The sequence below is a fragment of the Zonotrichia leucophrys genome, chromosome 11, assembly GCF_028769735.1.
Source record: "Zonotrichia leucophrys gambelii isolate GWCS_2022_RI chromosome 11, RI_Zleu_2.0, whole genome shotgun sequence".
NCBI classification, from domain to species: Eukaryota; Metazoa; Chordata; class Aves; order Passeriformes; family Passerellidae; genus Zonotrichia; species Zonotrichia leucophrys.
The window spans coordinates 10,224,755-10,240,246 of record NC_088181.1 but is presented as its reverse complement, the minus strand read 5'-3'; the positions used below and the strand labels follow the sequence as shown (position 1 = coordinate 10,240,246).

At 39.3% G+C, this 15,492-nt stretch overlaps 1 long non-coding RNA gene across 6 annotated transcripts in view; it reads right to left on the bottom strand.

Moving 5' to 3' along the window:
- The window catches only part of LOC135452831 (uncharacterized), a 39,175-nt gene that overhangs the window by 19,473 nt on the left and 4,210 nt on the right, over positions 1-15,492 (bottom strand). For 3 of the 6 annotated variants that reach the window (XR_010441706.1, XR_010441709.1, XR_010441707.1), the window contains 4 exons: positions 14,527-14,619; positions 13,633-13,797; positions 13,290-13,421; positions 1,600-6,112 (listed from right to left, as the gene is read on the bottom strand). This is a non-coding gene — a long non-coding RNA (uncharacterized LOC135452831). Of the gene's footprint in view, positions 1-1,599; positions 6,113-7,262; positions 7,351-13,289; positions 13,422-13,632; positions 13,798-14,526; positions 14,620-15,492 lie in introns of all 6 variants that reach the window. The other 3 variants (XR_010441711.1, XR_010441710.1, XR_010441708.1) reach the window with 2 other exon arrangements.

Below are 15,492 nucleotides of genomic sequence, written 5' to 3'. Positions count from 1 at the left end.
TAAATGACTTTCTGCTGCATAACTCCCATGGATTAGTTAGTAGTTTACACTTTAACACATGGGAATTGACTTGCAGTATTAAAACACACGAGTAGCTTAGAAATGTTTGTCTTCAACTCGCAGAACTCAATGTGAAAAGACTTGACCATCAAATGAGTTTTTTGGACTACAAAGAGACACTTAAAAATACCTAGCCTGCTCATGCAAACAACTAGGCACAGAACTAACTTCTCCTGCATACCTAACACAATGCTAAAATTATAAAGTGTAATTTCCATTTACACAGTCCTAGAAGTTTAGAACACTGACACACAACAGCACTTTATGTATCCTGGTAAGGGGAAATTCTTGTCAAAGTGCCACACTAGAGATGGGGACTCAACTAGGAACAACACAGCAAAAAACCCTGAAATTTTGAAAAAGTCTTTTCCACATGTTTATTCATAGCTGATGAAGAATGCTCTTTCAGCATGCATTTTAGTAGTGTATTTTATTTTATAGAGTGCAACAATGGTAAGTTGAACATAGTGCTTGAAAAATGCTTAAGGTCTAAACATTACAAAATATACAGGCAAAAGTCTGCTAGTTTTAGCCAAATAATAGTAATGACAACATTTTACTCTGAAATCACATGAAATACAGATGATAAACAAGTCCATTTTTTCAAATCTTACAAAAGCATCACACGTGGAACATTGCACTCATCATACTCATCAAAATGAAACCCTCACTTTATGCTGATAAGATTCCTTGCTACCACAGCACTCACACAGTAAGAATTACAATCCAAACTAAGAAGGGACGTATTCCTTTAAAAAAATAAATTAATTAAAAAGCCCCACAATATACTGCAGATTACTTTTCATACCAAGAAAACTGAGATTTTCAGTCAGCATTAAAACACTTCCCCCCCCCCCCCACAAATAAATACTAAATAGAATATTCAATCACTGCCAAATGAAAGTGCCCAGGTCAAGCATTTGTTTGTAGGTCTACAAGTATATACATAAAACACACACAGAGACAAATACAAAGAACACAAGCAATGTATTGCAATAACAGCTCTCTTCTTAAAGACAGATTTATATAACAGCATAAAACTTGGAAGTTATCTTTACTACTATTAAAAGCTCCCCAGTATCTCTAGATGTCTGCCTTCAATAAATCCTGGAAGCATTCTGCTCACATACTGAGTTTTAAGGAATGTGCAGCATATGTCAGCTTCAATAAAATCAGTACAGTTCTTTAATTACTCCATTCACCCAGGAGCTACTTTAACAAAGTATTTCTCTGAACGTGTAAAAATGTAAAATACCCAAAAAACCAGTCATCTATGTACAATAACCACTCAGCATCTAACAATAATGGATATACTGAGGGATAAAACCATGAGTTGTGCCAAGCCCATATTTCTCAGTGACTGACTGTAAAGCACTTTGAGTCAGCACTAAGCTTTTAAAACTCTAACCCTAATCAAGTATAAACAAAGAAGATTTTGCCACAATATACATTGCAGTTGAGACAGCCACAATGCACAGAGTCTCACCATACCATGTCAGAAGGCTTTAAGCATTTGTCCCAAACAGAGAAGCACCTTACCTCATCAGAAGGCTTCAGGCATCTGCCCACACAGAGTAACACCACACCGCTACAGAAAGCCGCACAGTTCTGTCCTTCTTGTTCTTTAGCCCAACCTTTTATCCCCTCCTGTTGATGCACCACACCTGTGTGCCCCTCATGGTTAACACACCGCACCTGTGTGCCCCCCACTGTCAATGCCGTGCCCCTGTGTGCCCTCATTGTTAATGCCCTGCACCTGTTTGCCCCTCACTGGTAATGCATTTCACCTGTGTGCCCCTCACAGTTCATGCCCTGCACCTGTGTGCCCCTCATGGTTCATGCCCTGCCCCTGTGTGCCCCTCACTGTCCATGCCCTGCACCTGTGTGCCCATCATTGTTGATGCCCTGCCCCTGTGAGCCCCTCGCTGTCCATGCCCTGCCTCTGTGTGCCCTCTGCTCCCTTTGGTTGTTGCTCAGTGCCCCTGGGCACTCCATGGCTCATTGCTGTCAGTGCTGCTCACCTGCTGCTCACAGCTGTGCCCATTGGGGATGAGGCTGGGCCAGCCCCATCCCAATTATCACAAACTGGGTGCCTACAAGACCTCACAGTTATTTCTAAAATCTTAAACACTAGCACATAACTTAAAATACTTTTTCTGATTTGCACAGCTTTCTTCCCAAGTAAAATATGGACTTCTGCATGAAAACAGGCTTGTATATACAAGCTGAAAAATAACAACACCTATTTAAACACCTGAGCTAATTATACCTGGCATTTTGGACTGTGGTGGTAATGTACTGATTGCCACAGAGCAGAACACACCCCTGTTGGCCAAAACCAAAGGTGCACAAGATTCAGAAATCTACACAGAGACAACCTTCCCCTTCTCCAAACACTTCAGCCCAAAAGTCTTTTCATGGTACGGGACAGCAAACACCATCTCCCCGGGCTGTAGGGCACTTGGAAAAGTATGACTTGCACACATTTGGTGACAGCATGGCAACAAAAAGCCTATTAAACAGGAAAAAAGGCAGATAACTGGATACAATCAACTTGCAATTTTCTTGTAATTTTCTTGTAACGTGTTAGTGAATGGATGCCAGCTAACTAATCTTAGTAGAGAGCAAACCTAATTTATCCACAGCAGGATGTTGTCAGATTATTTTCAACCTAATAATTATTTCTAGCAGAAAGGCAATATTACACTTTGTAGAAGCAGACACTCTGTAGAAGATACTTGTCCTGGAAAAGATGTTTATGTGCTGTTTGGTTAATGTGGATGGAGCGAGGATGGATGAACCAGAAAAACCCACCTCAGCCAATGAAACACCCCACAGGAGCAAGCAGTCAGGTGAAAGAGGATCTTTGAAAAAGGCATGGCACTGGGAGACAGGAACATTCCCAATGCCTTTCCCAATCTTTTTTTGAAGATAATTAATTACCTTTGAGTAACTTTTCTGTGGAAGCTGCTATTCTATTCACATATATTTGCCACACTGAGACTTCGCCCTCCCTTCCAAGCCAGAAGGATGTCTAAGATGACCCAGTCTGATCCCAGGTGTTGCAAAAGCTACAGAAGCCAGTGAGGAATTCCTCTACCACCCCCAGCCATTTGTTCAAGCTTATACCTCTATAAAAATATCATCTTCATTCAAAAGATAGAAAATCTAATATTCACTTTCTAATAATTTCTAATGATTCATTGGTCTTATTAAAAGTTTGCTCCTTAGTTTGTCATAAGCTGATTTTTATCTCTGTGTATTGTCAACACATATTGCTGTAAAAATGTTGTGTTATGTCTGGAGTATGCAAACAGTCATATAAAATCAAGTGTTCCATTACAGATGCAAAGATTATTGTCAGGAATGCACCTTTTATTCAATCAAGTTAGAACTGAAATTAAAGGAGTTAGAAAGTAACCATATAGTACCAGTTAAGAAGGTAAACTATGTTTTCTCCAACATATTTGTGGAGAACTTACATAGAAGTCATGTGTTTATAATAATAAACACACCATTGTGTTTGGGATTCCTGATAGATTCAGACCAAATTCAGCAATCACCAAAGAGCCAGGGAGTCTACCTGAAACCAACCTCTTATTTAGAATATTTATAAGAAAATCTGCCTTCCCTGAAGTTTTACTTTGTTGTCTTTTTAGCACTACATAAACAGTATGGCAGTTTAACTATCATATTTGATGGTTTTAAGTGCTTGGATGTAAAATTTTACTCATCAGCTTAACATCCATGACAGTGCTCTATGTAAGATGTTATTTTGCAGCACTGGTTTACCTGTGTATTACTACTTAGGCAGGTAAATAGATTCCTAGGCGATCACAAGCATTTCATTAAACACTTGAATCTCAGTACTTTAATAATCCATTTTAAGATAAAAAGTCCTATGGATTATGGGTTGTCTCAGAGAGCTGGGGAGGTCATTTTCACTTAGTTCATGGCCAGGGGAGACATGTGACAGTCATCACTCCTGAACCCAGCACTGAGAGCTCAGCCATGGCCCAACCCTGGGCTGCTGCAACAGGGCACAGCTCTCACACCTGGAGCCACACCTGCCCCTTCCTCACACACCTGGCACTTGGTTTTCCTCCCTTCCATATGTGCAGTACGGCCACTGCATATTCCTCATCCTTTACCTTAAGGACTAATAAAAGATAATGGACAACTCAAAACCTGAGCTGAAGGCTCAATCCTTTCTGTGACTGTGTTCTTTTCACCTGGCAGTGCCCCAGGAGGAGACACAAGCAGCACTGCTGCTCTCAGCTTTCTCTTGTTCTTTGTATGCCCAGGAAGGCACCTACACTCCACAAGAAGGGTCAGTGTGGAAGGAGCTGTTCAGTGCACTGCTTTTACTCACTGTGTCTTTGAGTACTAAAGATTATCCATACCATTCTAATTTTGGCACAGGGAATAACAAGAGCTTGGATGCCTCACCAGACTCCAGCATCTACTGATTCAACACTGTAGAAAAGCAACAGCAGCCACTCCTGCTGGAGCTGTTCTCCCTTCTCCACTCAAGGCATCTGATGTATCAAAAGCAGTTCTCCTGAGGCATGTATTGGCTGAGGCAGCCTCTTTGATGAGTAAAGTAAAAACTGTGTTCTCCAGAAAATGCAAACACTTGTACCATTCCCACACCTTGACCAGATACATTTTCCTGAAATAGGTGCCTGGCACATACACACACACACCAGTTCTCTCCCCCCATACTGGTACACACGAGGAATAAGTCAAAGAGCACAGGTTTATTCTGCATTATCCAGTGTGTCCCCGGAATGTGAATATTATGTGTGACAGATCTGCACAGCTTTCTAACACGTCCAATTTTTACCACATCCAAGAGATGCAACTGCACCTGCTGAAAAGGCGACACAGCAGGGCCAGCCCTCAGCAACTCTTGTCAACACAGCACCCTTCCCAGACATGACGTCTGCACAGCTGGTCTGTGCATGCCCTGTCCTTTCATCACACTGACCCAGGGCACTGATAACTAATATTTGATAACAGGATTCACTTTGGCTGAAGTCAGTCTGCATGTGCTCAGGGAAACAGCTCAGTCTGCTTCCCTAGCAGGGAGAGAATGAGCAAGCAAGCGTGCACGAAGCCTCCTTCTTTACCCAGCACAGCTGCTGACAAAGGAGCCTGTATCTCTCGCCTTCTCTGAAGTTAATCCCACCAGTTTAAAGCAGACTTGTGAAAAAGCATGAATCTGAAGTTACTCTGAAATGCTACTCCAAGGACACATTAGTTCCACTAGAGTCAAAGTACGCGCCAGACGCAATAGGTCGAGTTCTAGTCGAAGAGATTGCACAGAAAGTAAGAGCTAATAATTCTTAATTTGGCATAACATGACATTCCCAACAGCTTCTCTCTCTCCTTCCAGTAATTGTATTTTGGCAGTGTATATATTAAAAAATCATTGCACAAAAGACATGTGCTGTTGGGAAAAAAACAACCCAAAAACCAAAACACTTTTCTTTTTGTTGTGTCATTCCAAAAAGTGAAGACACTTTCACTGAAAGGGAAAATATGCTGATCAAAACACAAAATGGACAAAACCTCATTCATTCCTTATTTGTTTAAGAATTACTAAAAAGAAACTTTTTGCAGGAGGCTAGGGCAACAATAATTCAGACATTAATAAATTGAACATTGTAACAGTAAGTATTCCATTGAATAAAAGAATTCCAGCAAGAAACTTTTCACATGGCATTCAACAGATATTAAAATAAATGAATGAAGTATGCAAGTTAAATTACTTCAAAAATAGACTTTCCAGCCTTTTACCATAATGACAACATTCAATAGTAAGATACAATAGCTCTTTGTAGCTTAAAAACTGTCATTTTATTTTACAAAAATTACTTCCAAAAGCATCTTATGACAATCAAGTTTTGAGGAAAAAACAACCTGTCATTTGATAAACAGTAGAAATTAATTGTCATTAAAGCCACTTAAGCACTCCTCCTTCCTGTTATCCTTCTCATCTTGGTGAGCTGATAAGATTTCAGGGAGGCTCAGTCATTGATGGCAGGATCTAGAAAAGAAACAATTTTGCATACAGTTATTCTTGTTCCCAGGTTCCAGTTATTGTATTTCACCAACCTGCACTCAATTGGCTTCCTTCTGCCCCTGGCATGGGCACAGTGGACCATATAAATCACTGTTCCCTGTTACACCTTACCCCATGAAAATATCCAGGTGGCTGCAATCCTGCGGTGTTAATATCACACACAAAGGTAACAGTAACAAAGTCCTGGTAACAGAGCCCGGTTATCCAGCAACTGTGAATTGCTAATACCAGCCAGTGCTTTAGCCAACAGGGACCAGACATTACTCATTATCATGCAGTTCATTACTTATGGGACATGGTTGAACTTGAGCCTGTAACTTCTGGAAAATGCACCACTCATCCACAGGAACATACCAACAAAATAAATGAAGGACCAGATGCAATGGTTACAGCAGAATTAGTGAACAGGCAAACTAAAACTGCACATTTCCTTCCCCTGTTCCCTCCCAAAAAACATTACCCAAGATTTTTTCTGACTAAGCAAGGAGGTTCAAGAGGAAAGGAGGGCACGGATTGGGCAAAGAAAAAAGCTCTGAGCCTTGCATATCCAGACTAAGGCCCGAGCAACCCCAGGAGGTTGTGTGCATGGCAACCCCATTTCCAACATACAGAGTAATTAATTGTATTCCCACATTAAAGCTACCATGGCACACCTCCACCTTGGCAGATTTCTAGCTGGCTTTAATCCTTTCCACCCTCCACATGCCAGGTTCCTCACACCAACTGGCCCTCAGTGACAGCTGAGTTTTCAATGCCATACAGTACCTTGATGCAAATGGGTTTTGCCCTTTTTTCCACCTTTTGCTAGGCTACACTGCCACTTAGTCACTGCACTGACATAACAACTCCACCTTCTCTGCTGCAGTGCAGCTGTACATCCACTGATGTGACAATGGAAGTGAGGGCTTCATCCCTACAGGAACAGAGCTGCCTTTCAGTTTGCAACTTGCATCATTTTCATGCTGAGGACAGAGCATATGGTCCTTCGAAGGGACATCAAAATAAATATGACAGGTCAGTGCAATCATCATACTGAATGAATTCAAATGATGCCGTATCTAAAATGAAATGTGTGCACATAATAAAGATTCAAATGACAAAAAAATTCCCCTACCCTTTATCCTTCTCTGAATTATTTATGAATTCTGCAACTCCAGCTGTTGCCACCAGCCCAAGGACACTACTTCATTTTGGGAATGACACTTCATATTAAAAGATAAGTTAACAAAAGAAAACAAAAAAAAAAAAGAAAATAAGGACACTGCGGGCTTTAAAGACCACAGAAAAGCACAATACATCTTTTCCCAGCTCTTACAAAGGAAAATAATCAACAATCAATTCTGTTCATGTTTCTCAACTTGTTTCCATAATTCCAGACACAGATTTCAACACTCATGCATTAAGTCAGCCATGCCATTTTAACCATTGCAGTTAAGCAAGACTCTCACAGCATCTTGGATCCCTCACATGTTTTTATAGGGTTATCTCAGTCTTACAGTTCACCATAAGCCATATGCCAACACATCAAAGACTGTGATACTATCTGCACTACTGACAGCTTTCAATACATAAAATGGTCATTCCAAAAGAATAAAATATTTGCATATATGGAATTGCTTTTGGGAAAGCAATAATTTGTCCACAAATTGAAACAAAAAGAAGCAACACCTTCAAAGTGCAGTTTAGGGCACAAAGAATTGGTTTCAATAATCATGACATTTACATGAGCAAATTCTACATAGAGCTGTCTGCCCACTTGCAGACTGCTCTGATTTGGATTCCATCACACCTTAGTTCTTAGATTTCAAATAAGTAATTTGGCAATGGGAAGGAGGCAGCATGCAGAAGGCTTAGCCAGTAAGCACAATTTCCATCACCTACAACAGCATGCTCTCATCTCTCACTTCAAACTAGACTTGTTTTAGTTGGCTGGTCTGTAGAGCAGATAGATAACACAGAGGCTGAGTAAACAGGAAAAAAAATTATAAATCCACCATTGGTTTTGGTTGCTACTTTGTTCATAATGGAATCAAGATCTGAATTGTTACACAAAACCACCTACAAGAACATTCTGATGCACTGTGTTCACTGTGATATTGACTGAAATGGTCAAAATTAGCAAGTTGCTGAGTGCTGAGGGACATACAGCCCCTAAACAGGAGCCCTTCATGACTGACCAATAGCCTCATCTCTGCCACAAATTATATTACTCTGTTCTCTACCCATGATCTTAATTACAGTGTTTTCTACTTCTACCTAACTGAACAGCAATTGGGCTTATGCTCCTAGGAGATTCCAAATGACACAAGAACTTTTAACCAATTAATAATTTAGGAATTTTTTTGTCTGAGGTTTTTATTTTCTCCTCCATAAAAATGGACTAACAATTGTCACAGTTCTAACACAGAAAGATGTATTAATAAACTGCAGAGTTTCCAAGGCACCATCGTCAGACATCTCCAGTATCACCCACAAATTAAAATAAAAAGCCAGAAACACACCATTTGCCTTTAGTGCCAAGCACATGGTTCAGGCCTGAGCTGGAATGTCAGATATTCAATAAATAAACTCATCATTGGGAAAGGCAGCAAAGCCAGAGTTGTTGCCTGTCTCACAAGTGAAAAATGCCAATGGCTTGCAAGCAGAGATCTGCTGTTACTCAGTTTGGTACCATGAGCTCATGCAGTGTTATCCAGGAAAAGGAGATGTTGTTAAAACAAACATTTATTTGCCCTTCAGTCTACAGCAGAGCTGGCACCCAGCCCTGAACAGTCTCCCTCTTCCTCGCTACTGTGGGAAAGCTACTGAACAAGAATCCTCCCCTTCCATCTCCTGCTGTTGGCCAAAGAAATAAAAAGGTACAGAAACAAAGAACAGGCAGAGAACCTGAGGTGTGTAAAATGTCACTGAGCAGGAAGTTAAGGTTCAACACTGGAACATTTGTAGATCTCTTGCAACATTTACAAGAGCCCCAAATTCTCCTGTTGTCACAGCTATATATTTCAGTTTATTAAAAAATATTAATATCCTTCAATATTTCAGAAATATGCACTACAATTATTTAGTTGTAACCCACTCAAACGTACATCGCACTTTTTTGCTGAAAACTAGCAAATTAAAAACAGGAACATATCTCACATTCCAGGGTTGCCATTTAACTCTCAATGCCACAGGTTCTCAAGTGCCTCCTGAAATAGTTTCTAGCTGTGCTAAAGGAATGACATTTGGAAAAAAATCACCTGTGTGCTGATAGGAAAACATCCTTCTGAAGATTTTCACAAGCTAGTTGGATGCAATTGAAGTTAGTCCTCAGAAAATAAGAAAAGTCGTCTTCATGCCCAAACATGCTCACTAAATGCTTCTGGCTATGACATTATTTCATAATTGACACATTACACACAAACAGCCCAAGAAAATATCTTTTTGTCTATGTCTGGATTACACGGCTATTTATACCCAGAGCTTCTGCAGAGCCTTCCCCATGTTGCACGATGCTCTTGAATACAAATGACCAATTGATCCTTTCACATGACAGGGTGGGGGTTTTTTTAGTGTTCAATACTTCTAATGTTTAAAAATATTGTACCTCAACATGGTCTTTAATCCTTACCCTGAACAATTTGAGTACATTTGTATTAATCTATTAGATGCTTTTCCACACCACACCTATGGCACTGCATAAATTACTGTAATTTAAATGAATTACTGCTTCACAATTCTCATGTGGTAAGAAACATGCAATATTATATGTTATGGAAAGAAAAATGTGCATTATGGTAACTAAGTTTTATACCACAGTATGTCTAGGTGCTCATAAACCAGCCATTCTAAACTGTTGAAGGACAAGAATATTAGACTGATCACACAGAACACACATCAGTATGTCAAAAAGTCAATAATAGGAAATTAAATCTACAGTTTATTTAGATATATTCCCATGCCCATATTGAGATTCCACATTAAAAATGCCATTAGGCTAGCTGAAGAATATTACTGCAAAAGATATTTACACCTATAGTAATTCTATCTGTGCCCTGGATAACTTGCATTTTCCTGTGTTTAATCTACTGAAACATATTGAAGAAAAAACAACTTGGAGAAAATAAAAAAGAAAAAATAAACAGAAAAAAACCCCTGAAGTTCTTTTGTTACACTACTCCACTTATTACCAATGTTCAAGGATGACTTGTTTAAGACTGCACATTTCAACTACCTAACAGTAAAGAATGAAAAGCTTCTTGCTACAAGCTAAAAAGAAAGTCTTTACCATGCTCCTTGAAGAGCTCATTTTCACATTACTCAGGCTTCATTATGCTGAATCAATATTCGTTTAGTCACTGGGTTATTGACATATTTTAAAATAAAAGTATACCCTTCAGCTACTGCACTCATTACGGGTAATTTGTCTTGTCAGGGAGCAGGGAATATTATCCCAGTCTTTCAGGGGCTGACAGCCCATGGAAATACCTCCCTTTGGTTACAACTGTAAATAATTTTAAGGTAAAATATTGAAAAATCAATGACTGTTTCCTGCAATCTGTCACAAACAAATCAATCATAATCTGCACAGCCAGAGAGTATGATTTGAAGGAGATGAGAGCAGATGTAATTCTTGGCTGGAATCTCTCATTTCAAAATCACCTCACATAATGGTGTCATCATTTAAACACTTAGCAGTCACTGCAACTGCCACTCATAACATCTAGTTGGACAAAACCACAAGGAAGAGGAGGAGAAATGCCACTGCTGTTATGTAAACAAACACTTTATTTCAATGGTTGCAACATTAGCAAATTTCACAGATATAACAAGGCTTGCCCCTCCACAAACGTCCAAGGTGCTTTTCCTTCTCAGTGGAAGACTGCCTACAAATGAGCCTCTCAAAATGCAAAGCACTCTGAATTTTAAAACCAAACTATGCCTCATAAAAGGTGAGAAATAATATCTGGTACTAATACTACCTCTAAAAATATTTTATTCACTCCAAATTGCTCATAACAGAATTATGCATCAAATTCTTAAGAGATTAAGAAAGGAAAATTATCTGAGGTACCTTTGTCTTTTTAAGAGCAATAAGGATTTCAATGCTTCTTTGTCCTCTACATATTACATTTCACATCTAATTTTCATTAAGCACACACTGACTCAACTTTAGGGCAGGAACCACTGCAAAGTATGTACGAAAGAAAGTCATAACCTACATAAATTAATTGCTAATATATTTTCAACTTGCATTCAAAGATTAAATGTTGTATATGGAATTACATCTGTATAAAGGATCAATTTATACATAAAGAATTAGCTACTGCACTCAGAATACTATAAACTGACCTTTGTAAATGTGAATAAATTGTGTAAAACTAATTTATTTTTACAGAGTTACATCTATGCTTACATTAAAATTATTTCCTCATTTGTCCCCCCACCTCACTACATTTTCACCCCAACAGTACAGTGTTTAAAAGAATTCTCTGCAGATAAAACAGGATAAAACTTTTGTGCAACTGCAACCACAGGCCCAAGCCTGTATTTTTTGCACAAAAAAAAATTTACAAATGCTCATGGAGTGTTTCCCTCTGGAGTCTATAATTTGAGCTCTTAATCTTTAATGTGCAGAGCCTGTTATCACATACTCATTTTAATCACATTAACCTCAGCAACTCCTAATTCTGAATATTTATCTTACAACTGTGAGACTAAGAAAAAAATGCAACCAAAAAGATGAAATTATTTTCTCTTTTCTTGAAAAAATCCCTTAATACTGTTTTTAAAAATCAAAGAATAGGGCATATTGTACATCTAAGTAAACCTCTCCAAGGTTTGCCTTCCTTTAAAGCAGGCTTTAAGTCTCTTTATCTTCTACTTGGAAAACATACATCTCTAACTCTTTATTGATATACATCAAAACCACTATTGTTTGTAGCAGCTGGACAGATTCCCTTTCTCAGCAAAATAAATTATTAAAAAAAAAAAAAAAAGAAACTGAAGTCTTAAAGAAGCAGTTAGTGCCTTAGAGGCTAAGTGTAAATATCAGCCATGAAGAAAATCAGCTTATTGTGGGGAAAGGCCACTCCACAGCGAAGGGAAGCGGGAGGAGGCAGTGGGTGAGCAATTGCTAAAAACCAAAGTAGCTCCTAGAAATGAGTTGCAGCTCCCCACTTTTTCCCTGAATGAGATCTGTAATGAAGCTATCCAATAGACAGCCCCAGGCTCCTCAGCCCCCTCACACGTCCTCCCTGGCCCAGGGACAGTGACAGAGGGAAGCCCTGCTCCCCAGGCTGAGCCATTGTGCGAGGGGAAGCGCGGAGCGCGCAGAACGTGCCGGCAGCTTCCCCCTGTGCCATTCCCCTGAGCCAGCTTCTCATTTCTTGTGACAATCACCTAATTAGGTGGGTCAAGAATTGCAGAAGATAGAAGAGATTCATTCTTCCTTACATGCCAGCTCTCCTATTTGTAAAAAGGAAGGCAATGGCTCTTCTACTCCATTGTAAGGCACTTAATAAATGTTAATAATAATTAAGTCAGTCACATCTCCCAGACAACACTGTCAGATCTTTTTTTGCAGTATTTCAGAACTATTTGGCTCAGGAGGGAGCTCCCACAAGCTCCAGACAGAAAAGGACTCACAAATTCCATCCTTCAATGCAAGAGGTCACAGAGGGCTGTGCCACAGCAGACATTTCACAAGCCCTGAGGAGCAAGAGCAGCACATGCTGCTGCACTACAGATGTTAATAGGTCAGCACTGAGAGTGCAATTTCCTGCTGGACAAAGCATTAAGATGCTCTAACAGCTAGTAGGACTGTGAAGTCTTTCTGGTTAAGAAGTTTAACTAGATTCAATTTCTTCAATGAAAAGATGTTGTTTGTTTTTTGGGTGTTTTTTAATATCTCTATCAAGAAACAAAAGCACTACTGGTTATGCAAAGAGCTGAAAAAAGAAAGACAGTGGATTTGAAGAAGCTGTGAGCATTTCCTCTAGTACCCACCTTCTCCACTTACTGCTCTCATTTATAATGCTCATTTAAGTCACTGGCATATGTTCATTTATTTAATGCAGCTCCACATGATCACTAAACAACACAGCAATGCCATATTACATCATGCAACATTACTGACATGGCACTATTAGCAATACTCTACCTAATGAAGTTTATAAAGTCTTCATGTTTGGGCATTACAGAAAGATGAAGAATGCTGCTTTGAAATAGCTCCTGCCTTCCAATTCTGTCCTTCCCTTCTTCAGCATTGCTGAGACCATCTCACTGAGCTCATCTGGAGATAACAAAAACAGAAAAAAACAACATATGTGCAGAATATTATATGCACTGTGCAATTTTCTCAACAGAAATGGAATAAAGTTGATGTATCTGGAAACATTAATTCTGCATTTTGTAAGTGACTAAACCCAGCACCACAAAGGGAAGTGCCCCAGCTCTAATGCTTTGCTTAATGAATCATATCATACTCATAGCAGATTACTTACCATTAACTCTGAACAGGACTTAATATGGTTAAAAATACTGCAAGCCCAGCTGCATTCTGGCTTTCTACTGGGTCACTTCCCATATTCAGGCAGGTACAGGATAGGATGGACTGCTGGGTTCATTTTCCCCACTGCGCATCTCACTGCTTCTCTCTTGGATGCAATCTGGAAAGACAAAAAAAAAAGGGATATTTGGAGAATGGGGGCTGGAACAAAAACACAGTATTTGTCACTCATTCAGACAGCATGTTTCTCTGACAAACAAGGATTACAGACTGAGCAATGCAAGGGTTTCTTCACCCATTGGTCCTGTATCTTTAAATCCCACAGACACTATGTTAGTGCCACATCCCACTGGATGGTGTTCAATCCTGCACGTTCCAAGAGGTGCACCATGAACAGGTGCCTATGGAAGTCCAAGATCTGAGAAATGGGGTAGTTTAATGGCATTTTGCTGATGTCATAGTGACAGCATTGACCACTTGCTCAAAAGCACAACAGTCTAACAATTATATGAGCATGGACACCAATTTCCATCTGAACACTTCTGAGACAAGCAGAGTTCCAGGTAAACTGAGGCCAAGGTTACACGAACAAATCTAGGTCATAGGATGTGCCAGGAATGCAAGGAGAAAACAAACCCAGGTCTAGCCCCTTGCCTGCTATTAAGTTTTCCAATCCCTTCTCAGCCAGCCTAAAAGCCTCTCCACCCTACTGCAGCTTCCTCCCAAAGAATGGATAACCTGGATGACCTCAGTTTAAGTTTTACTTAGGGACACAGCAGCACAGTGTATATTACAGGGAATATCAGCTGAACTTTAACTGAAGCAATAAATTTAATACTGAAATAAACTTAAGAAAAAGCATAAAGGAAAAAAATATCTTTAAAATTACTTTTGAAACTTAGGCTCTACAGAGCTGTCCTCTTCCCAAGAGACATTCATGAAACCTAATGCCCACAGGAGCTGGGAGACAGCAAGGTCCTTCCTAGATAAAAGCCAGAAAGTCAGCACAAACAAAGCAATTCTCACACTGCCAATATCATAAAGAAGTCATAGGCACCTTTTTATAATGACAGAGTATTCTTAATAAAAGCTTCAAGCAGGTTTTACAGCTGCATATTATCCAATGAAACCAGTAATAAACAGCACTGTAGAATTATTTAGTGCAACTCCAATACGCCGAGAGTCTCAACCTAGGTTTTATTTATCACACAGGCTAAAATGTTTGTTCTTGGCTTTACAGTAGCAGCCAAGCCTGTAGCTATCTTTTATCCCAGCACACTGCCATCTGGATATTGATACTTTGCTATGGGATATGAAAGAAGAGCATAGTTACCTAATACAGCTTAATTGAAAACACGGGACCTACATATTATACCATGCATTATTTTACACAAAATTAAATCTGAAGGGCATAAAAATTTCTGTAGGTGTCAGCAGAGAATATTTCAGAGGTAAATGCTGTGTTCGTCATCTGAGCTAGAAATGCTAAAAAGTACTGTGAAAAATATGTGCTTACAAGAAAAAAAAGCTCGTTTTTGCTCTGTTGGGAAAAAAGAAATTGCTCAGAAAGGTGCAACTCCTTCAAGAAGAGCAGGAGAGTAATCAGTCACATGTTTATTAGTACAGTAAACTCTGTTATGGTGATCCATATTCACCTTGAAAGGTGAATAGGGTTTGTTTTTCTCCTCAAGCAATGATTTAATAATAAAAAAAGAAAAAAAAAAGAAAAAAATGCTGGTTATATAAATACATTCACTTTAATCTGCAAAAAACAGCTTCAACAATCATCTACATCTGCACCACTCACATTACGGAATACAGACTAAAAAGCTCTAATAAAATCCCAGAAATTATG